At 47.1% G+C, this 24,090-nt stretch overlaps 1 protein-coding gene across 2 annotated transcripts in view; it reads right to left on the reverse strand.

The window, feature by feature from the left end:
* The window catches only part of tn (tripartite motif containing protein thin), a 73,673-nt gene extending 49,867 nt beyond the window's left edge, over positions 1-23,806 (reverse strand). The window contains exon 1 of one of the 2 annotated variants that reach the window (XM_071690291.1): positions 23,567-23,806. The gene's annotated coding sequence lies outside the window, so the exon portion shown is untranslated. Of the gene's footprint in view, positions 1-23,495 lie in introns of both variants that reach the window. The other variant, XM_071690292.1, reaches the window with a different exon arrangement.
* Positions 23,807-24,090: the final 284 nt, after the last annotated feature.

A 24,090-nucleotide genomic window follows, 5' to 3' on the forward strand; every position in this document is an offset into this window, starting at 1 on the left:
CACCTGCTAGTTAAGAGATTATTTTCTACGTGTATCGTAGATACAAACTGTCATAAAACTGATGAGGAATGTATATACCAAATGGGTCTCTACTTCTGCGTTTAGTCAAGACATTATCATAAGTCTTTTTATCTTTATTGTCAATATGGCGAGGTTATCTACAACAGTAGCGTTTCCATGAATGGCTGCCACCTTCGCCAGCCTACACCTGCTGAGGGTCTACCACCCTCCTGCTGGGGGCCCATCATCCTCCTGCTGGGGGCCAACCACCCTCCTGCTGTGGACCCCTCATCCTCCTGATGGGGGGGCCCATCACCTTCCTGCTAGGGATCCATCGCCCTCCTGCTGGGGGCCAATCACCCTCCTGCTGGGGAAGCCCATCACCCTCCTGCTGGGGGCCAATCACCCTCCTGCTGGGGGAGCCCATCATCCTGGTGGCAACCTGCTTCACAACAGGAACAAATCCATCACCAGAGGACGGGGTCAAGTTCTCAACAGCCTCACTAGCTGTTCATGGTCATCCATAACTTTCACAGTGAGTGACTTAGTCTATATATTTTTTGATGTCTGTTTCTTTCCCTCCAACACTCAAGTTTACGTAGACCTCATTACCTCCTCACGTGTTTTCCAAGGTGTTTTGGTCTATCTTTATCAAGTAGTCTCTACCGTTGCACCATCACTTTCTACCTACGCGTACAAAAAAAGACAAGTTCCCTCGAGCGGATGAGCGTTAGTCCCCACCTCTGGGAATACCTCTTCCTTTGGCCCACGAACGCCTAATTCACCGAATCCATCCATCTCTTCGACGGATCGTCCCTCCACCTCCGCCCACCGGACTTCGAACTACGAACAGATCATCTCCCAAGATTCTTTCGTCTGCCGTGCGATCTACAAGTCTAGGCTGACCGAAATTCTCGTCTATCTAAACCCTGATTAACTCATTTCTCTCGTGGGATGTTACTTTCGACTTATATAGTCTGTCATGTTAATTGTCTGTCTTGAAGAGAAATATTCCTTCACGGGTCACAAGACTGAGGGACGACCTGCCTTTGATATTGGTTCTCCTTAGAGGTGCTGACTCACTCCATCGTGTGATATTTCTAGAACCGTAAATCAGGAGAGACGCATCTGCTGGAGGACCGTGGGGTAAAAGTGTGTGTTGGTGTGTGAGTGTTTATTGAGACCCACATATCTTGGGTTGTAACGCCAGTGTGTGTGTGTGAAGGTGGAAGGGGTGGTGGGGATGGAAGTGGGGACTTTAAGGGAGGTAGGTGATGAGGAGGGTTGGGGAAACAAGGCAAGGGGGAGGAGGAGGAGGAGGTATGGGAGAGAGAGAGAGAGAGAGAGAGAGAGAGAGAGAGAGAGAGAGAGAGAGAGAGAGAGAGAGAGAGAGAGAGAGAGAGAGAGAGAGAGGTGTGGGGTGGAGGAGGAAGGTTATAAAGACACGTGAGGCGGGGGGAAAAAGGGATAAGATATGGGACACCATCAACAGAGCGGGAAGGTCAGTGATGTATTATCCCTGAGTGGTACCTGACGTAGGTATATTGATGGGTTCATATGAGTTCGTGTGTGCGCAGAGACGCCTCTGCACCTAGCGCGGGGTTTTCCCCCCTAGCAAAGCAGATGGAAGAACCCGTCGTAGATACTGCAGGTGTTCTACCACCAAGACAGAACCTAGCTTGGACGGTTTTATCAGATATATCATCCCACAGAGGACATCAAACGACCTCACTACGACCTTTTTTTCTTCATGTGACAGACATCCTGACAATCTATACGTTGACCTGGAGACGACACCACGACGACTTCCTTCCATTAAACTTCGCCACGATCTACTGACGGGGTCTTCAGGTCGTACAACCAGGCACCAGCAGCAGGTGTCGCCACCTGGGGTGCTCGCTCGCGTATGCAAGCTTAAAATACAGAGGCCAACGTGGCCCAGTGATGGTCTGGTGTTGCTTATCTTGGTCACCAGAGCAGACGGGTTTCAGGAGACGCTCAGCCAAGTGAAATCTGATCCTGTTTTTCGTAGGATTATCGCCAATGTTTGTATGATTATCGCTCGAGACAGTGGATAAAGATTTGGTTTTGTCAAAGATTTTACGGCAATAATTTGGCGGATAGTACCACAAACAGATAAATGAATTATCTCCCTAGAAATAAACAATAGAAATAAACTCCAGAAAGACACGAGTTTAAGAGAACGAGTTTTTAAGGTCCAAAAATAGGTGGCTGAGCATTTTCTCACATCACCTTTCTCCGTTATTTCCTGAGGGTCTGTCTAGATACGTTTATATTTTGCTCCCAATCTGTTGAAGATCTTGATATATTTCTTTAAACTTCACAAAAACACTTTCCTTTTCTTCCCTTTTATTTAAATTCTAAGACGAAATCTCCTGTGAATTACGTGGTTTTTGTAGTCTCCGTGTGTGTGTGTGTGTGTGTGTGTGTGTACTGTCAGGGGAGGAAGACCTTGTTATGCCAGTGATCGAGAAGGCGACACAAGGCCGGTGATCTGAGTCTTCGTTCCCAGGGATTTCATCATCGAACTAAATATACAGCAGCCACCAGCTGCCCCTCGCCGAAGGGGTCGGCACAGCAGTGCAGAGGACTTAAGAGGGATTTCGACTTTCCTCACCTCCGCCTACGCCAGGAGAAACCCACAACCTTGGACGCTGACAAAGAGAGAGACGGACAGGGAGGTTTGAGAGACCCACCGAAGACCTCCTCAGATACTGGATGTAATGCACATGGTCATGGTTGGTGTGGCGATTTGGTCGTCCAAAGACCACTGTGAGACTTGCACACCATTTTGGTTGCTCTCTGGTCGCCCGTCAAATTTTTGAGATGCGCAGACCATAACAGCGGGTCTGTGGCTGTCTAAAGAATATTGTGAGACATACAGACCATCGCGATGAGTCTATGGCGCGTTCGTTGACGTGAGATGTGCTTGGCTTATGTAACACTGAACTGATCACACTGTCGCAGGTGTGAGGGACGATTTGGCTTTCGCAACCGGGTTTTTATCTACCTGTCATAAATATCCATTACCGCATATCGTTACATCAACACCTCGTAAAGAAAACAGAACGTCTGACAGACCAAAAATGATGAAGTGCATCAATGGTTTTACGAAGAGTTTGATTCTTAATAATGATAAATCCGTAAGTCTGTTCGATATTTTATATCCATATTTAAATCGTGTTGTTTTGTGAATCATCAGTGACTTTTTCATGGTTATCTTTACTATCTTTATCGTGTATCTCGAAAGTTAACTGAACCTTAAATTGTTATGATACAACCCCAGGACCCGTCTGTCTGTCTGTCTGTCTGTCTGTCTGTCTCTCTCTCTCTCTCTCTCTCTCTCTCTCTCTCTCTCTCTCTCTCTCTCTCTCTCTCTCTCTCTCTCTCTCTCTGGGGATCCCGTAGCTTCGAGGTCATATACACTCCGTTCAGTAGCGAGGTTATGATGGACTCCTGCGGGGCGAGATGGCTCTCCATCACGAGTCTGGTCTCATTTCCGTCTATTGATGATGATACAACCTCATCGAGGGTGACCGCACACTTGAGGCGTAAATCTCACCTGAAGGTGGAGTCTCTTTCTACACGACAGGGGTCGTCCACTCGAGATCTGAAGGCAACGACAACGAAGTATGCACGACTCGTCTTTGGCCACAGATGTCGTGGTTTTGCCCGATGACGCAGAATCATCATGGGTTTTGAAGTAATTCATAGTTTCACCGGTGACTTACAACGCTTAAGATATCTTACGAGGTGACGCCAAAGTTTGTCATGTTTATCTTACGTGACAGCGGCGTGCAGGATGAGGTCACCTCACATCTTGTAGATGTACTTAAATGCGTCAGTCTAAATGATGTTCTCACGTGTTCGTTCGCCCCAACTTTACCATTCGGTAAGCGTGTCCGGGCCACACCCTCACGATTCGTTTCTTGTGCTCCTCCTTGCCAACGAAGCTTCGAAGCTTCCAACCGATGCTTTGAAGTTAACAACCGAAGCTTCGAAGCATGAATAAAGGAAGGAATAAGGGATTCTTGTGTTTTTAAGCCGCGTCACAAACGCCATCATCACTTCTTCTATGCGAAAAGTATGTTGCATTAGTTCCTTTGTGACCCCATCGTGTCCCCTACTCAGCTCTCTTAGAAAAAGAGATGAAAAAAAAAGGTGACGATTTATACCCAGAGAAGAAGTTTGTGTGTAACCACCTTCAGTGAGAGATCTACAGCCTCGTTGATCTCATTCGTCTCAACGTTAAGGAGATAAGATTTGTATTAATGAAATTTCACCTTCCACAAACCTTTGAAAAGGACGGCACGACTTCTCCAGCACGACCTATGAGTACGACGCGACGGTACGACCCCTGGTTGTATGATGGCTCCCTCAGCCTTTTTAACCTAACCCTTATGGTTCAGGTCATAACATTATGCCCCAAGAGTCGCATCCTTGTGATGAAGGACCATCCAGTCGTGCTCAGTAGCCATTCCCCTCGTGGTCAAGGGTCCGACTCCGGCACTTGGGTCGTCCGCCGGTGTTCGGTCAGGGCAGGACGACAAGATACACACGCGATCACACACTATTAATACACCTCGTCGTTACTCAGAGGGAGTCACATGACTGACGTAGATTGATTTTCGCATCAACAGGTCCGCCTCGTGGATCCAGATAACGAGACACATAGTGGAGGAGAGGTCTCTCGCGTTATATGTCGGAGATGAGTGTTGGGTGAGTGTTGGTGAGGAATGGGTGAATGCTGGTGATAATTTTCACTCATCGTGGGTTAAGGAGAGGTTCTGGTTCATCCCCTCCAAGATCGGAGCCAGCTAGGCTGAGGAAGGGAGCCTCGTCTCACCTCGGATAGCTGACGTACCTGATTTGGCAGCGTCGGTTGGCCTCCACCCTCACCAGACGAGGTGGGCAACGTGACCTGGCTTACTATGTAACGAGGAAGGTTTACCTACACAGCTGGTGCTGCTGTCGCCGGCACAGATGGCCGCCCCTCACAGATGGTTTTGATCGTAAAGAGAGATCAGCCACACACAGACACACACACACACACACACACACACACACACACACACACTGGTGGCAGATTCTCAACAGCTAACAATGAAGGTAACAATAAAGCCATTTACAGATGGCGCTGATTATGTCACTACCAAAGACTTTGTGGCTGACACTGTTTTTCTTTCTCCTGTTGACGTGTTCTGTAGATCGACGGACACTGTAGTCTGGATCGTCTGTTGAAGTAAACAATTTGATTCTATCTCCTACTCGAGTGGACACCAACAGATGGCGTTGACAACTGTAGACCCTTACTTACAGATGGAAGCGATAACGTTAACTTGTAGAAATCAACCTGATGGGTTTTAACCTAGTGTAACAGAGTATCATAAGGTTTGGTTTAACCTGAGACCATGACTTGAGTATTATTAGCTAAGGGGTTTGGGGGTTTGGGAGGAGGACACATACCAAAATGCCTCACTCCTTCGAAGGTCTCTTTTAGAGGGTATAAAATGTAGACATTCTATCCATGATGGAAGGAGGGACTTCTTCCTCATACACAGACCTCCATCCACTAGGGGTTTTGGCTGAGGAGCCCCATACAGCAGAGGCGAGAATCACCTCACTGAATCTCAGCTTAAAATACCCGATGGCGAAATGACTTAAAAAGACTCGTGTGGTCCCTGAGGTTTGGTCTGGTTGGCCAGATGACAACTGGACCACCGTCAGGGCTACCAACCCTCCTGCACCACCACCGCCATGGTTGCCAGCTCTACCGCTTCAACCACCAGTGCTGCCAACCAAACTCTCGACAGTGTTCTCGATGGTTGCCAAACCTCCCACACCACCTTGGTTGAATGATGGGCTTCAGTTCTTCTCCTCCTCCGTCCATGTTGCTCATGGCGACGACCTTTGTAGATATAGATGATTTCTGGTCAGTATATGATTTTCGTCTCTGTCATAGTCTTAATGGGTCGTCTTTTCAAGGACAAACGACGTCTGTCAGATTCTGTCGCATCTTCAGACCATAAGTCATCCCAAGGAATTGATGTTATCTTCTGAGACCCAAAGATGACGTTTAAGATGAACTCAATTTTGATTTCTTGACGTGTGAGGCTCACAGGCATAGACAAACAAGAGTGAGTGAGCAGTCAATTGCATTACTGTTTATCATTTTTCTCTAATGAAAGTGATAAAGAAAGATGCAGGTGGCTCACTTCTCCAGTCTTTGTTTACTGTTGCGAGATACTTCAGTGGAAGGCTCGAGGGTTTACTGTGATATACATTACTTGCGAATCCGTTGTCACTCGTCCATCCGAGTTTCAGTCTGTGGTGGAGACGACAACTTTCGTTCTGGTGAACATGCAGATGTCCCTTGCTCTCAGACGATGCATTACAAATACGCATTTCCCACTGGTAAAAGATACTCCTTCTAGACGAGCGCTTCTGGGATGCTGCGAGAGGTGGACAAAGTGAAACGGATGCAGCTTATCCACTGTGTGTATGTGTGTGTGTGTGTGTGTGTGTGTGTGTGTGTGTATGGAGCGAGGCAGGGGAGGTACAGCTACAGTCATCATGCTCTGTGACTGGGGAAACCTTGACGAAGTAGTTGCATGATAATCGTCATTGACGACGGTATTAGTTCCCTGCAACATCAGCTTTCCTGATCTTTGCCACCACTTTCCCTTACCTCGGACATGTCACCCTTTCCTCCCTCCACCCGACAGGTGTTCCTCATCCATGGTTCACGTTAACACCAGCAGGAAGAGTAGGCGGAGGAGGAGGAGGAGGAGGAGGAGTAACGCCAGCAGGAGGAGGAAGAGGAACGCCGCCCACGACACCAGGTGGGCGGTTGGCGTCAGGTGAGGAACTCCACCGCCCAGAATGCTTCCATGTTGTCAGCCACTTCATAAAGACGTCGCCAGTTGACTTAACTTATTGTCTTCTGGTGAAAGATCATCATGAGATAGGGAGGAGTGTGGTAGGGTCAGGTGGGCTGGGTTAATAATGGACCTGAACAGAAGAATATTGAGGAGTGATGGAGAGCAGTGTGTTTTGACACCTATCCTAAAGCTTCTGTGTATATATTGCCTAATAATTTCTCTATTAACTCTACACGAATCGCCGAATTCTACTCGTTTTTTTTTTATGTAATATCACCGGAGCCTCTGGCAACCACTACCTAAAAGGTACTTAGAAACTCTGGCAAACGATCGCAAAGTTGTAACTACATGTCGTCATAATGTCATCTGGTCGTCAACCAGAGTCTTACGTTTTCTACAATATGAAAATGATGTCGTTACATCGTGTCGGGTAGAGAGAGAGAGCTTCTGTAAACTTTACGAAATGATCTATCAATATACTGACTATAGATAAGCTAGAAGATTTCGAAACAGTGAATGAAACGTGAAGCGGGAAGAAATGAACAGTTGAGAACGACTGTCGGTCGTCTCGCTGGAGAATGGCTTCGAAGTAGGGAGGAAGACCCGAAGTGCTCATCCAAGACGTCAGTCAGTGAAGCTCATTATATTCTCAAAGAACACAGAGCAATGACACCTCCCTCCTCCCAGCACAATGACACCTCCCTCCTCCTAGCACAATGACACCTCCCTCCTCCCAGCACAATGACACCTCCCTCCTCCCAGCACAATGACACCTCCCTCCTCCCAGCACAATGACACCTCCCTCCTCCTAGCACAATGACACCTCCCTCCTCCTAGCACAATAGCACCTCCCTCCTCCCAGCACAATGACACCTCCCTCCTCCCAGCACAATGACACCTCCCTCCTCCCAGCACAATGGCACCTCCCTCCTCCCAGCACAATAACCTAGTTACAAGATCTATTATTCTAAGACATCAGTAAAACTTAAGCTTATTTATAAACTGATGTCCTAAGAACGTCAGTGTAGCTCGTGGAATATAGAGCTAAAAACTCAGATATGTATATATATAGATTAGGTTTCCCTTCATGCAGTGAAGGATGGAGATTTACAATTCACTCAACTTCCCCATGAATGAGGCGCCGGGGGAGCCGACCCAGAGGAGAGGAGAGGAGGAAATACCAGGACATTAAACATAGCAAGAGTAAGAAAAAAGAATGAGTGACGTGAAGCGACAGGAAAGACGTGGGTGGTGGTGGTGGAGGAGTTCACGCGAGTTTGCCTGTGGTGTGGTGAAGATCCTCATGACTTCCTTACACTGCCAGTTATGCAACGATGGAGACGAGGCGATGAACAGTGATGAGTGAGGTGCTGCTGCCACAAGTGTCTCTCTATTTCAGTGGCAGACGTCAGGAGCCTCTCTGCCTTACATGATGAGAGACTCTACCTCTTAGATACTAAGGACATACTCTACCTCAAAGATAAGGAGAAGAATCGTAAGCCACCTCAGACGCTGTGAAGGGAACACCTTCTGTCTATGTGACATTGTTGTGGTGATGATGGAAGGGAAAATGTTGATGATGGAAGGGAAAATGTTTATCACGAGCACCGGAGATGACATGTTTGAGAACGTGATCATAAATATGACCCACTGGGAGGCTAGGTTCTGTGTGTGAGCATGAGAGAGAGAGAGAGAGAGAGAGAGAGAGAGAGAGAGAGAGAGAGAGAGAGAGAGAGAGAGAGAGAGAGAGAGACCTTTGGCACAGCTTGGACAGGAAATCCAAGACGAGAGAGGCTGCCCAAACGGCATTGTCTACCTTTCGCCAATACTTGCTTGGTTTCTCTCCCTATTTCTCTCTCTCTCTCCTCTCTCCACATCCCTCAGCTGAGAGCTGATAAACGCATGAGGAAAGTTTCGTATTAGATTATAGATTAAGAATAAGGTTGAAATTTCTGAAGTTAACACAATAGTAGTTTCGAGATATCTAAAATCGATCTCATAAGTTTGGGCATCAGGACGTTTGGTGGATACAGTATAGAAATCCGTGGTGATTCGCTCGTTAAGTACCAAGATAGAGAAGTCTGTGATTGGCAGAAAGATGGAGAGTGTAGATATTATGTCCAGGAACTAAACTGGGAAAGATTTATTTGAGATATGATGATATTTCTTCAGAAAACCAAAGACTTATTGGTTGAAGATTCTGCTGTCATGTTGACTCTATGGAAGCGCCTCGAACGTGATGTAAGAACAAGTCTCCTCGTAACCACCATGTGCGTTATCCTCATTGTCATGACTATATGATCTAACTCTTCCTTATTGCCGCCACCAGCTGGACTATCACCACCTGAAGTAACCCTCTTTCACCACCTGAATCAACTCTCTCTCACGACCTCTACTGGCTTCCCCTGTGTCACCACCTGCCACAATTGTCCTGTTTATAACCCCTCACTTTCTAGCGTGTACCACCTCTCTCCTCACCCCTAGCAAGTACTGTGTTCCCTCATATCTAGCGAGGATCGCCTCCCCTCATATCTAGCGAGGATCGCCTCCCCTCATCTCCAGCGAGCACCGTCCGTGCTCCTTAGACAAGACCATCTGGTCTACTGCCAGCGTCTACACAATCAGGGTTACCATCTGATGGAAAGTATTCCCTTGATGTGAGCACATGTCCTGACCCTGACTCATGTCACATGGACATGACCACATGACCAGTGAAGGTCACATGTCCCCTGATTTCTAATCACGTCGGCATGTCACATGAATGTCACACGTCATCGTCATACAGGTGTGACAGATTGCTCTGTATTCATACTTTTTTTTTTGACCCTTTTCTTCACTATGCCGTACGTAGATGACGTCATACATACACCTCGAGGGGATCATGGGAATTTCTCGCTGTATTGCGGAAACGTCGACCTCTCAATCTCTGCATCGGAAACAGGTTCCTCTGACCTGACAGTGTCGATCGATATCACACAGTCGACACCACTCAGGGAAGCTCACAGGATCGACCCCACACACGCTAATGATCTTGTATACCCAACCGAAAAGAGACTCTTCGTCTCCACACACCTGGCCTCACAGGTCTAACAAGGATGCATGTCTCTTCCTGGTGTGTGCGTGTGTGTGTGTGTGTGTGTGTGTGTGTGTGTGTGTGTGTGTGTGTGTGTGTGTGTGTGTGTGTGTGTGTGTGTGTGTTTGCTACATCTGCCATATCAGCACCATAACTGCTTTAACACTTCAACTACTCAGACGCTGTTAATCCCTCTCTCTGCATACGACCATTACCCAAGGTCTCCACCCTTACTGCCACATATCTTAAGGTCCATATCTGCATCATCTTTCACCACTTAAGCCTCTTAGAGTACACGACGATTTACTATTCTCTAAAGCCACAGTGAAATGCCTGGGTGAATTATTTTTACGACTCGAAGGCCATAATGGATCACAGGGCACCAAACAGGAAGGTTCAGCCATGCGGACTTCGATCAGGGAACCAGGAAGTGAAGATCGCGTACTCTCACATACCATCATCAGTAGGGCGTCCACAACCCTGGGACAAAAAAAAAAAAGAAAAAGAAATATCCAGACTAGAATAAAGCGATCCATTTCCCAGGAAGAGATCGATTAACGCTTACAGTTAAACGATGCTGATCCTGGAAGTAAAACAAGATCAATTTTAGAGGCGGTTCTCTCTCGTCCTAGGAAGAAATCGGAACGGAAACACAGTCTTCGCTCGTACTTAGTGATAGCTCTACCATCCTGGGAATACAGTACATCGACCACTACGTCTCCAAAGAAATGATGGATGAAACGTTTAAAAACGTCATGTAAACACTTCCCTCGAACGTTTGGAAACGTCTTGCAAACGTTTCTCTCGAACGATATGGAAATATTCCTTAAAGAGTTTACGATCAGGCTTTCTCTACTGTACACAAGTTTAAAGTGTTCTTCTACATCTTTCAAATCTGTGATAAGTAAATAGTAAGGTGATTAACGCATGACCGGCCTTAAACAACTAATTACCAGACAGTTTCCAATTGGGTCATTATGGTAAGACACAACACATATATGACTCTGGTAATGAACTGATCGCGAAGCACATCTCACTCATGGACGAATCTGTTTCACTAAACAGATACGAATCAGTCAGTTTTTTCCTCCATTTCTAAGACACCCAATCTGCGTTCGTACACAATGTATACCCTCTATTCTAGCATACCTATAGTGTCAGTTTGCCTTCTGTAAAGTCAAGACTTGAGTTTACACTCGCGAAGTAAAGTCTGATATATTTCTAGTGAGACGTGAGTCAGGGAAGGGCGTGAGTGAGTCTGTAATGGTGTCAGGAGTAATACTCCTGATAGTGTACAGTGGTTGGCTTGTTCGTCACAGAAGAAGGTATTTCCTCTTACATCCCCGGTATGTTGACGTGTGTGTGTGTGTGTGTGTGTGTGTGTGTGTGTGTGGAGGAATGATCATAATTGTACTACAGGGCTTCAGCAGTGAGGGGTCGACCCTGGTATATATACGTATATGACTGCCTTTACCTCCTGCTGGTCAGGGAGAGCGAGCCACCTTGCTGGTCACCTGTTCTGACTCACGACCACCGCCTCACCTGGTACACCACACCTCACCCTTCCCTCCCCCCCTACCGGGCAGTGTGGGTGCGTGGGTGGCTGCCTATTTTGACACCTCACCAAACAAGCCTCCTCCTCCTCCTGCTGCTGCTCCTCCTTCTTGTGGATGGCGCAGGTGTGTGGGTAGTGACTTATTTTAGCGTCCCACTGTTTAACATGACAGCCATTCCTCCGCCGCCCTACCCTGCCAGAGAGAGAGAGAGAGAGAGAGAGAGAGAGAGAGAGAGAGAGAGAGAGAGAGAGAGAGAGAGAGAGAGAGAGACCTAACTTGTGTGTCGAGTTCACACAGTAAACTATCCATTGCATAGTTCACCCGTTCCTTGTCTCAAGACCTCTGCTGGGAAATCAGCTTTCGTGTCTACTACATTACACGACCAGATCTTATCCCCGTCATCAACACCACCCACATGCCTCCAACCCGCTTAGCAAAGTCGTGTAAAATGTTCAGCCAAGTCTGGTGTGTAGCTGTGGCACGATGGTTGGTTGGTTGGTTGGTTATTTGACTGGCTAGGCTCTTGGTTAATACAAGGTCAGTGAGGCCGTCAACGTCAAGTTATAACCACCATTTGAAGAGAAAAAGAAGATACTTGAACACCATCTCCAGGTGGTGGAGATTATTCTAAGACACAAACGTTCTCTTTGTATAAATGTCGCCCTTGGCTCAACCTCTCGCGGCTTCCTCTTTTATGGCTGAGCTGGAGTGTGTGTGTGTGTGTGTGTGTGTATGGCGTGTCAGGATCGGTGGAGGGGAGGCACAAGTCAGCCACCCCCAGGCCTGTGACGACGGGTATATGTAAAGGTTGTTGACTCTTGTTACAACAGCCACTCGCTCCTCTACGATCGTCTGCGGACAGTTTTTGAGTCGATCTGTCACCAATACTGTCCATATCTTTATTCCATATATCTATGATTTACAGCCTTAACATTATCCATTCTTCCCGCTGCGTGTGGCTCACGGTACCCTTGTCCCTAAGGATAGCACCTTCATGCGGAACTGGCTTATTAACATCATCATCCCAGTGAGAAAACCTGTGAGGCATCACGTCTTCTGTCTTGTGAGTGTAGTTGATCGTCTGTGGGGATCTGTAAGCCGATGGTGCGATTCAACTCCTCCTCCAAGGGATGCCTTTACAAGGTTTGACCCCCTAACTGCACCAGAGGGGGTCATCGTACTTCATAGAGTCCGGGTCGTCGCTGTTACGAACACCTCTAGCGAGTGTTCTTTAAGGGAATACTGGGGAGGCGTTGGTTCGTGGAGGTTCTCTCTAGTGAGAAGCAAACAGAAGTTGTGAGAGGTTTTTCCCATTTTGGCCTTCGAGGTCAGGGGACTTCGACCCACCCGCCTGTAGGGAGATCATCAGATACTAAGACAGCGAGCTAAGTTCGGCCAAGTATAGAGGGCTTCGTGCAGATCATGGGGTGAGGAGGGAGTGGGTGGTGGGGAGCATCATCGAGGGAGTGGGTGGCTGTATATATATTTGTCAGGCCAGGAGGAGGAGGAGGAGGAGGAGGAGGAGGAGGAGGAGGAGGAGGAGGAGGAGGAGGAGGAGAGTATCAACCTCATCAGTTGGCTGACACGGGCACAAGCTTGGCTCCGTAACCTGCCTTACACCAGGACAACCCAGGTCCTGGTCGCCCACCTCACCCAACACGCACCCCCACCTCATACCACACTACCCCTAGACATGTACGAGTTATACTTTCTCATCCAGGGATCTGGAAGCCACCTAACCTTACAGTATTACAAACATCATTTGAACATAGGACGCTTTATGACCGTGATACAACTACCACAGTAAAGACACTCAACACCTACTGCCCAATTGGTCCACACAGTATACAGAAGTTTAAAAAGTTCTATGACAACAGAAAAAGTTCAAGAGATGGGGCTCCTCTGGTGTAAAACTCCCTTCCTCGTACAATACAAATAGATGATTACACATCCAAGCCTACACACACTCTTATGTATTATTCACAAAACATTTTCACTACAGGAGAGACACCTGAATACGGTAACAAATACAACTGAAAATATCAAGGAAGAGAAGTGAGTGAGACTGGATTTGGGGACCCAGGAGCATGAACGTTCTGCCTCCACGTGCACACCATACAATAACAAACTTTTTCTCTGGGAACGTTGTTGTTGCTTCAACTCACGCTTTCTACGAACGTCATATGCCAGTAAGCGGTCAGTGTAGCAACGTTCTAACTTTCCTGTCCACTGTATATACTTACTGTACATAGTAACGTTCTTGCTATCTTACTTAACAGTCTACGCTGACTTCGCCTCATCTACCTTTAAGCGTTTCTAACAAAGTTCCTGCCACTTCATCTACCAGCGGATTTGTATCTACAAACGTTCCAATTACCCAATCATCCAACCATGGAACGTTTTTTTTACTCCAGGAACGTTCCCTCTATTCCTACAACTCCATCTACCAGCAAACGTTCAAACTAGGTAATATCAGTCAACCATTGTTGCCAGACATATATGACGTGTGTGTCTCCAGTACTTTTGAGTGGGATAACTTTGTCATTCTTGAAATAATTTCCAGATTATGGCGTGACCTGAACGCAATGATGGTATTTTCTTTAAGACAAACAATAAATGATAAGAGGATCAATAAATGATAAGAGGATCAATAAATGATAAGAGGATTAATTATCACGAAAGTGGGAGGGTATGAAGACACGGGCGAGTCTGGCAATACTGACTGGGTAGGTGTGGTAAGGTTCTCCCTCACCAGCCGAGGGCTTAAGGACTAAACTTTGCTACAGAAGAGGCAAGAGTTTCGTCATTACGAGCCCCGGCTGGAGGCCAGGGTGCAGCAGGGTTTACAACAAGCGGAATTCTCTCTATGAGGGTCTTGGGAGGAGGCGGGGGTCTTGGCAGGTGTCGGAGGTTGGGGGCAGGTTGGCGGAGGATGGGGGGAGGTTGGGGGGGTCTGGGGGATCTGGGGGGGGGGGGGGTACGGCGGGCAACGAGGCGCTAGCTGGCCTTGCGTGGGTGTGCGTGCGTGCGTGCGTTTTGAGGTGGGTGGCTGCTGCCCTGGTGGGGGGCGGGGGAAGAGGGGGAGGAGGTCAGCTCGATCTAGGGAGGGAGGTGGGTGGTGGTGGTGATGTGAGGCAAGGTTGGAAAGGAGAGAGAGAGAGAGAGAGAGAGAGAGAGAGAGAGAGAGAGAGAGAATCATGGGATCTCTCATCATCCTTCAGTTCTTCTCTAAAACATAATCCACATGATTGGTTATTCGTCTTTCTCTCCATCTTCATCATTCATGTGTCAAATATGAATCCACTGTATGTACGTACGTATACAGTATAAGCACACGCTTCTGGTGGTACTCCGGTTTTAGAATCGTCACAGTTGGCTTCGTCTAGGCATCGATACCCCTTTTGGTAAACAGGAATCAGGTGGTGGAAATAGCGGACGATTTGATTGTCCCGGTGTGTGTGTGTGTGTGTGTGTGAGGCGGCGGTGGAGCGCGCCTGGCAGTTCGAGAGGGCCGGTGAGTGTGGCCAGCTCGCTACTGCAGAAGGGTCATGATTCACCACGTGGGGCTGGCTACTGGCGACTCACACACACACACACACACACACACACACACACACGCCTCTCTCCTTCTCTCTCTTTCCCCCCGACACGGGTGCAGCGCTCGGATGCCCAGAACACTACGGCAAGCATGTTTCAGGGACGAATCTACACGCGCACACACACACACACACACACACACACACACACACACACGCAGTGGCCTCGTTGTCCACAGTGGTCAGGAAGACTTACATACTCTCCGCCTTACTCGGCTCCTGCAAGTGGCGCCGCTTAACCCCGGAGGTCCCCGAACATCTTCAGGTTAAAGGAAGAACACAAGTTATCACAAGGCTCTCGTTCTTCATCATCGAGAACGTTCACCAGAAACAGCCAACGTTTGCTGTCTGTTCTCGGTGAACATAACCTCATGTTAAGGAACTATCATCCACAGCAAAGTTAAGAGACAGAGGTTATAGTGAATGTATCGTTAGGTTCGTAGAACTCATCATCATCCACATCATAACGGTGATCAGAGGTCTGGCCATCGTGTCATTCTAGCACCAAAACTCCTCCTTACATTTCGCTTCGAAGTCATGAATCGTTTCGATGTTGAGAAGTCGAAATGATGAGAGGATATGTTCTCCAAAAACTACAGTGGTTGGCTGGGACTCGAGAGGCCTTCATTTCAACTCGTGACGACCCCCACCTGTACCACTGGTCACTCTGGTCAACAATCTAAAGACGGCCATCGACATTCTGGGTCACCAAGGTCCTGGTGACGTAGACATGAAAACCTTGGGAGAGACTGTAAGACAGAATGTGATTGGTGGAGCAGCAGCAGTACCGATGCGTGAGATAGGTGGAGCTTCGCTGAGGATGACAGAGTGTAGCTGAGCTTTAGAAAACATGAATCTGATTGGTGGAATACCAGAAAGGATGACTGCAATTGGTGGAGCTTCAGGGTAGATGTCATAATGCAATAAACATGACACCAAAAGTCTTGACGAGTCTGGGTCAAGGCTGTCAACAGGAGCCACTATTCCTGGCGATAAAACTCGATTCAAAAATTGGAATATAAGATCTTTGAAGGTGTCTGTTTATACCTCGAGTATAAAAGATGTACTTTGGGACATAAATAACTCGGATCACATCCCCAACACTGCCTGAAGCGACGGTGATATGAGCTACGGAATATGAATGTCTCAAAACAGCTGGCGATCGAGACTCTCGCATCCAAGCCCGAAATCGGACGAGCCGAGGCCACGTCTTCGAATGCCTGAGGATTTCTCTCCCTTGGCATAACGAGGACGATGGGTTCGAGATGGGTAGACAGTCTGTTGGAAGATACAGGAAAAACGATATGGACTTTATCTTGTCTTTGTGGGTGTAACTTGAACGTCTTTCACAGGGGAGTGGATCGCTTTTAAAAGACTGGTAGGGCGATGCTCTACCTCTCAAGACATTATCCTTAGGCTACTGTGAGGAGGAGGAGGAGGAGGAGCTGCGGGTGGCACAGGAGTAACTCAGGAGACATGACCGTCGACAGCTATTGGCATGCTGGTCTCCATCCACCACTGCTGACTGTATAAGGGCCTAGTGACCCAGGGTACGACCGCGGTTAACCCCTTGGCAACACCTCAGGGTTTGAGCTACCGTGACTGACGGGTCTTGATCGACTCCTGTACCCAGTACAGCAACATGGTAGGCGTTACACACGCGCGTCGAACGTGAGATTTCGTAATCATACTCATAACTCGTCTGAATTCCTGCAATCTACGATTCACTCTTTCCTTCTTGAATTCTACGAGAAATCGTCACTTTTCTTGTGGACTTTTTAGTTTCCTTCCATTCGAGGGTGTAAGTTGGATCAGGTCATCAACACGCTCAGGGAAGTACTATAAGTGTGCCAACTCATTTTTGTTCTGTTTACATGAGGAACCACACGAACGTCACCATCGTAACCTCGAAAAATAAACCTCATGTGCTTATTTTACCCTTGGAAGTCCTGAAGACAACTGAGGAAGGATTAACCATTTGAAGGAACTTCCCAGCCTTTGTAGACGTACCATCTCGTGAGATATGGCTCACCAAGACTTTCCTGAAGGTGTTCTTAGTCTGTTGGTGACTCACTGGGACGTGAGTGAGGCACAAGGTTGTCATGTTTATCTTAGTCTATAAACCCCAGTAAAGTTAAAACCAGGCTGACAAGCCTGAAAGCTCCCATAAAACCTCGTAAGCTTGAAATGACAAAACTGATGTTAAATCTAGAGTTTTTCCGTCTCTTAATGGCGCCTGATTAATGTTTGTCAAACATATGTGACTGGCAAGAAACCATGATTTATCTGCAACACCAGGTTGTGAGCTGTAGCCCATCACCTCGACACAGACTTCCAACTGAATGCTCTACAGCTGTTGAATGTCAAATACGACGACACGTCTTTCATTCAGGTGAACTTTAATGGAGAAGAGGGTTCAACTGATTCTTAGACTGTCTGTTTCACGTTCCCGTAAGGTCTCCCTCCCTCTCCTCTCTCACTCGTCCCCTTCAAACACCCAACATCTCAGTAGCAGACTTCCTCTTTACAACTAGATGGTCTTCTCTGGGTCCCTCACCCCATTAATGAATCGCATTTACGTTTGCTCTTCAGGTTTCTTAATGAATCGAGGTGTTTACAGTGGCGTAAAAGGAGTTTTCCCAATCCTTCATCTGAACGAACCTCAAAGAATGTCTTCATTTTTGAACTAATGCAGGTCTGAGGTCGGTGGTTCAAAGCGTGTATGTTCCTAGATTTATTTTGAACACCTGGAGAACGTTTTCAAGATTCTTCGATTGGTGGTCATAACTTGACGTTGGCAGCTCTCATGTTAAAGCTTAAAGCCCAAATAACCAGCCAACCTGGCGGGATCTGGCGTAAACCACACTAAGGACCGAATAACCAGCCAACCTGGCGGGTTCTGGCGTAAACCACACTAAGGACCGCCATCGCGCCAAACACATCGCCAGGTAAGGATGATTCCTCGAACTGGCATAACTGTCCGCTGGTTAGACCCGTTTGCTGAATTATCGCCTCCCAATTTCCCTTTTTTCCCGCCCTGGCCGTGTGTGAAGCTGTTGTCATAAATCCTAGAGGAAGGCCTTTAGTTGTGTCGTGTTAGCTGAATGTCTTTGATCTTCGTAAATATATTCTTTCTTTTTTCAAAACCGGAATAGGATTACAGCTGTTATTGTACGAGTGATGAAATCAACAACATTATCATTATTTTTTCGTCTGTGGCGCCTCAATCCCTTGTGACTGTCAGACTGGGAACTTATGTAGACAACGTATTAGAGGTTTAACATAAGAGTTGAGACCGTGAGACGTCTGATGCTATTTCAAATAGAAGAGAAAATGTCTAACTATACCTGTTATCATTACGTCATCTCGAGTGAATGAGGTGGATCAGGTGTACATACAACCTTCGAGACATCAATACATTCAATTTGATTTGTCAAATTGTGACCAATGCCATCATTTACACCGGCTTTATGCGTAAATGTCATACTGTAAATAAACAAGTGTAAGCCAACAATCACATCTGACACGTATGTAGTACATATTTACATATGAAATGTACTTTACACATTCACACACACACACACACACACACACACACACACACACACACCTGATACATACCTGACACACCTGAAAATACACACAGGCCTGACACTTCTGTACTTGACGCACAAACCTGGCACCCACATACCTGACACACACACACACACACACACACACACACACACACACACACACACACACACACACACACACACACACCTGACACAAGGGATTGAACCACACACCTGAAGAGTCCCAGCTTCAGGTGGATTGCCACTGTGAGTCTTAGGACGCTGATCCACCTGTTGTATATTCATTTTCCTAAGAATGTAAACATGGGGTCCCAGGAGGACAATCTACACCTTCGCGAGGTGCGTCTTGCTCAGGACACGAGCGCCCACACCGAGCCGTCGTGAGCACTGACCGCGGGAGATGTCGGCTTGGGTGAAATAGTGTTTGTTTGTGGTCTGATTGGCTCCAGATGCTGGCATTTTTAGCGACGTGGCCCCCCGAGCCGAAGCCGAGGAGTAAAGAGGGATACTTATGTATGTATACGAAGACTTTCAAACACTATGTTACACATGTATCAACACCCATGTGTCTTTCCCTCTGACTTATTTAGGGGCATTCCTGAACTTCTTCCGATAGCCGGGGGTCTGCCAACACAACAGTGCCCTTCTCACCTCCTCACACACACACACACACACACACACACACACACATACACTCCACCATCAGTGCTTTTCTTCGCTAGTTACTCCACATCTTCTACACGACTCCCTCCTCGTCCTTCGCTGAATGTGTGTTCGTCCGTTCTCTGTCCTCTGACAACTATCATCGTCAGGACTCCAGCTGGCTAAGGCCTTCTTAGGCATATGTGATGCAGGAGTTTCCTACCGTCGATACATGTCAGACTAAATATTAGGGCAAATATCACCTCTTCTTTTTTTTTTCTCTCCTTTCGTGTTGATGATATCACTCTGCCCCCAGCTGTTGACATCATCAACTGGCCCCGTCTGATGACATCAACTCCCTGCACTAACAGAAGACGTCACCCTACCTGTAACTAGTGACTTCGCTCGCTGTCCCAGCTGATGACGTCGCCCACACCCCAATACTCCACAAGTTCAGAATATCGCGTGACCATTAACTTGTAACACTACTTCCTCAGCGACAATTTTGGATTTCTTTTTCAATAATATCAATATTTCGATACAAATCTCAACTCTGAATCATATAGCTCACGTTTTGTGACTTTGGAATTACCATAAGCAAGTTCCCTTGAGAGAAAAAAAGCCTAAGAATAGATATATTCAGACAAGTGTTAAGGAAAAATTGAAAAAAGTATAAAACACTTAACAAGAAACTTTTGGATCCCCATAAGTAATCTTGTGGACGGAATAATTTTCTTTCTGTCTTCCTAACACTAAGCCAAGCCATCTAAATTTCCTAAAATCAAGTGCTCCTCAAATTACTCAAATGATCTTTGATGATATGAAGACTGGCGGTCAAGCTGGAGAAATCCTATACCCATCGACTCCTCTATGGAGCTCGACGTAGGGTTACTGTGGGCGAGTGGATTTGTAATCACACATCTGCAGGTCATACGGGTCTGCTGGCTCGTTGGTCTGCTCAAACAGCGTCTTTTGCGTCCGTCTGTCGTCGCATCTGCGCTTTTATTGGAAAACTGATACATCGCTCGTCGACGTATGACGTGTCATAAGTTCTTCTTCAAGCTATGGAAAAGCTGACGAAGTTGGTGTAGACTGTTTGGTAAGCGAAGAGATGCATGTGGTCAGGGTGACCTACACTTTCCCAGGGCAAGGTGTAGATCTTCACCATACAGACATTAGATCGTGTTTGCTATGGGAGATGTTGTCCCGAACAGTTGAAACTGCAACGTCCACGGACAAGTATTATTCCCCAACAACCTTAAAGGTTTAGGCATGTCTTCTCTGCATCTGAGGACGAAGAAAAGAACCCGCATCTGATATGTTAAGTGGAGGAAGGTGTCTCGCGTTACCAACATTCCTGCAGGCGATGCACGAGGCATCAGGTGCCATTGAAGTTTCAGCTCGTCTGGGAGGGACCTCACACGCCAAGTTTGTTGGCAGAAGGTTTCTACAGATTGAAGCTTCGGATGGTTGTTCCATCTTGATCAAGTCCGCATTCCCGAATACAGCCAGGCAGGCGGTCGACGGAAGGCAAATTTGGAGGATGCCATCGCTCGTGTATTCTGCTCCAGCTCAGTGTCGGCCGTACCGTAAGATCTACATAGCTGGTCTTTTTTGACCCGACTAATATATATATATAGCAGTTCTTCGGACGTGTGCTTCCCAAGCCTCTCTCTTTCTAGCGGAGATGAATCACGTTTTATTATAAGATGTGAAGCTCCTGATTCGTCTCTGATTTTCCATGTTACTAGTTAACCCACTGAGCATGAAGGTATGACCCTCACAGTAGTCTCTCCCCGCACGGCACTACTCCGCATCGCAGTATACCACACAACACTGCACCACACCTCACCACACCGCCCAACACCAGTTTCCTCGACTCGCGTTTCCCTGCCACACCCGGACATGATATCTTCATATCCCAGCAGACTATACCATATAGTTTTCCCTGTTATCATACATCAAAAGTATAAATACAGTAACGGAAAAAGTTATAACGAGTAAAATACAGTTTACTGTATAATGCTATCATGGCGACCACCTTCTGGAGAGAGGCTTTCTCCTTCAGGAGTTTAGACTCGTACTGAGAAAGACTCATCCTATGACTTGATCTAAGCTCATCCCCGCTGGTTCCTCCTCCTACACACACACACACACACAGACACACACACACACACACACACACGTCTTCAATCACTCTATCTGGTCCTGTGTCTTAGGTCTTCGCCTATTCCTGTTGCTTCTTCCGTCTCACACACTCTTCCTCTATCCCTATCCTTTCCTCTACACCTGCACCCACTCGCCTCATTTCCACACACTCTCTTGGTCATCCTCGACACCGTTATCTACACGTGTCTACATGGCTTCATCAACCACACCTCTTTCCAAACAACTAAAGATCTTCAGCAACAAAGTAACTCTCGAGTTCCTCATTCTTCACTCTATCTATCCCCTTCCCAAACTTCTAAACACATATTTCAAAAAGCTCTCGAGTCTTTCAACTAAGCCTAGTTCTCCAGACCCTTGCCCTCCTAGAGGTAGGCCTAGTTGAAACATTTCGTCCAACACTTCTCTCCAAACATAACTTGTCCCCTTTAGATTAGCGACAATATTTGCCCGACTTCAGTACTCCTTGTGGTACTATTTCGTCCCACCAACTTTGCCATAATCGCCAGCACATCATCATCTTGAAAGTTGAAATACCCACAAGAAAATCACCGAAGAACCACACGAAACACTGCCAACATATCAGGACATGATCTTCAAATTATCGCCAAAATGATGCCAGCATTTTGTGCTGCTCTTTAAGAACAAGTGGACTGAAATTCTTTGGTTCGCTGCTGGTGTAGGAAGCCGTTGGCTTAAAACTTTGGGTTTAAAAGTCTTTAACTCTCTGCTTTCGTTGAAGACAACCAGACAGAAACTCTGATTCACCGCTAATCTCTGAAACCACTGGGTTAAAAACCCTTTGATTCACAACTTCTGTATGAAACCAGAGTTAAAGTCGTGGTATCACTGCCTCTCACCGAGACATACTTCTGGACCAAAAGTCTTTGATTGGTTTTTATTAATCAAGATTTCCGGGCTAAAACCTGCTGGACTATGGACCACTTACGATGACCTCTGGGACAAAACCTAAAACCAAAACTGCTCTATGAGATGTGTTGGTTAAACCTCTTCATTTCTGAAGAGAGATTCTAAAAGCAATTTCTACATTACCACCATTTCCGAAATCACAGAAACCCAAAACTATTTTTTCAAACTACGCCACTCTGCCTGAATCACCGAACATGGAACTCTTTAGAACACTAACACTTACCGAGGTTAACACTTGATGAGAGAGGTCGAGTCATACTTAATCAAGTTTCAACATTGACAGAAATAGATTGGTGTGCCACAGGATATGAATTAACCTCTTACTTTACACATTGGTGTTTGCCGAGCCTCTGAACTATCACTAGCAACACTAACTACTGTCTAAAGCGCTTGATCACCTACTTACACTATCCTCGGAAACTCTGAATTACCTCCAGTAAAGGTGTGATCGCTGGTTCGAGACCCCAGGAAAGCGAGCACTTCAAAGGTTCCAAAAGGGCTAGGCTTGAAGTCTCCCTCAACTGACCAAGATAACTCCTTTATATCTAATGTAAATGTTGGGTGAGAGGCACTAATATACTTACTATGACCACTAGTAAAACACTTTACACCACTTTAGCTCATCAAAAGTGCTGGTTTGAAATACTTTCCATCTCTCCTACTTAGTAGGATGAGTGTCTTCAAGCACTTAACACTACAGACGCCGGCTAAAGTGCTGAAGTGGCAGTCTACCTACTGAAACACTGATCTCTGAGCACTTTCCACATACTGCTTAATGCCGATTTAAGCACTTTCAAAAAGCAAACTTATGCTTACGTATACTGCATACTTATTTTACTTTACCTCCCAAACTGATCAGTTAGAATCCTTCTCCTACCTTCGACTGTGGCACTTATCATCTCAACGGGAGCCTTGGTACACAACACACTTACACTTGCACTTAACCACCTCGAGTGCCCACTGGTTAGAGAGAGAGAGAGAGAGAGAGAGAGAGAGAGAGAGAGAGAGAGAGTGTAGGTAGACCACTAACTCATCGTTCGAGGTGGAGCACTTACCGACACACACTTAAGAGCGCTACGACTTAAGACACCCGTTTCTTCCTTCTTCCTCCGCCACTTGTACTTACCAGAGGCGCGGTGAGAGCCACACACTCTGCGGGGAGACTAACATACAAGAGCTGGGGAGAGGCACGAGACGACGACGATGACTGAGTACCCGGTAGCTGTCGGAGGGTGGGGCAGGCCACGGTCGGGACACAGACACACACACACACGCACACACACACCAGGAGGACCTGTGTGTGTCCGCTCTCATTCACCGGCACCGGTACTGAGGCCCGTGGGCGCCGCGGGTGCCGACCGGCGGCGGTGCCATCACGGTGGGCGGTGCCACCACGGTGGGCGGTGCCACCACGGTGGGCGGGTGTCAAGAGGGAGGAGCTTGAGATGGGGGGAGGGGGAAGGGGGGAAGGGGAGGAGCTGCCCCGAGAAAACTTCTCCAAACACACACTCTTCCCCTCTTTCACTAACTTCTTCTTCCCCTCCCGCTCCCCCTAATCCTCCTCCTCCTCTTCCTCCTCCTCCTCCTCCTCTTCCTCCTCCTCTTCCTCCTCTTCCTCCTCCTCTTCCTCCTCCTCCTCTACCCCTGGCC

This window comes from Panulirus ornatus, chromosome 48 (assembly GCF_036320965.1).
Source record: "Panulirus ornatus isolate Po-2019 chromosome 48, ASM3632096v1, whole genome shotgun sequence".
Taxonomy (NCBI): Eukaryota; Metazoa; Arthropoda; class Malacostraca; order Decapoda; family Palinuridae; genus Panulirus; species Panulirus ornatus.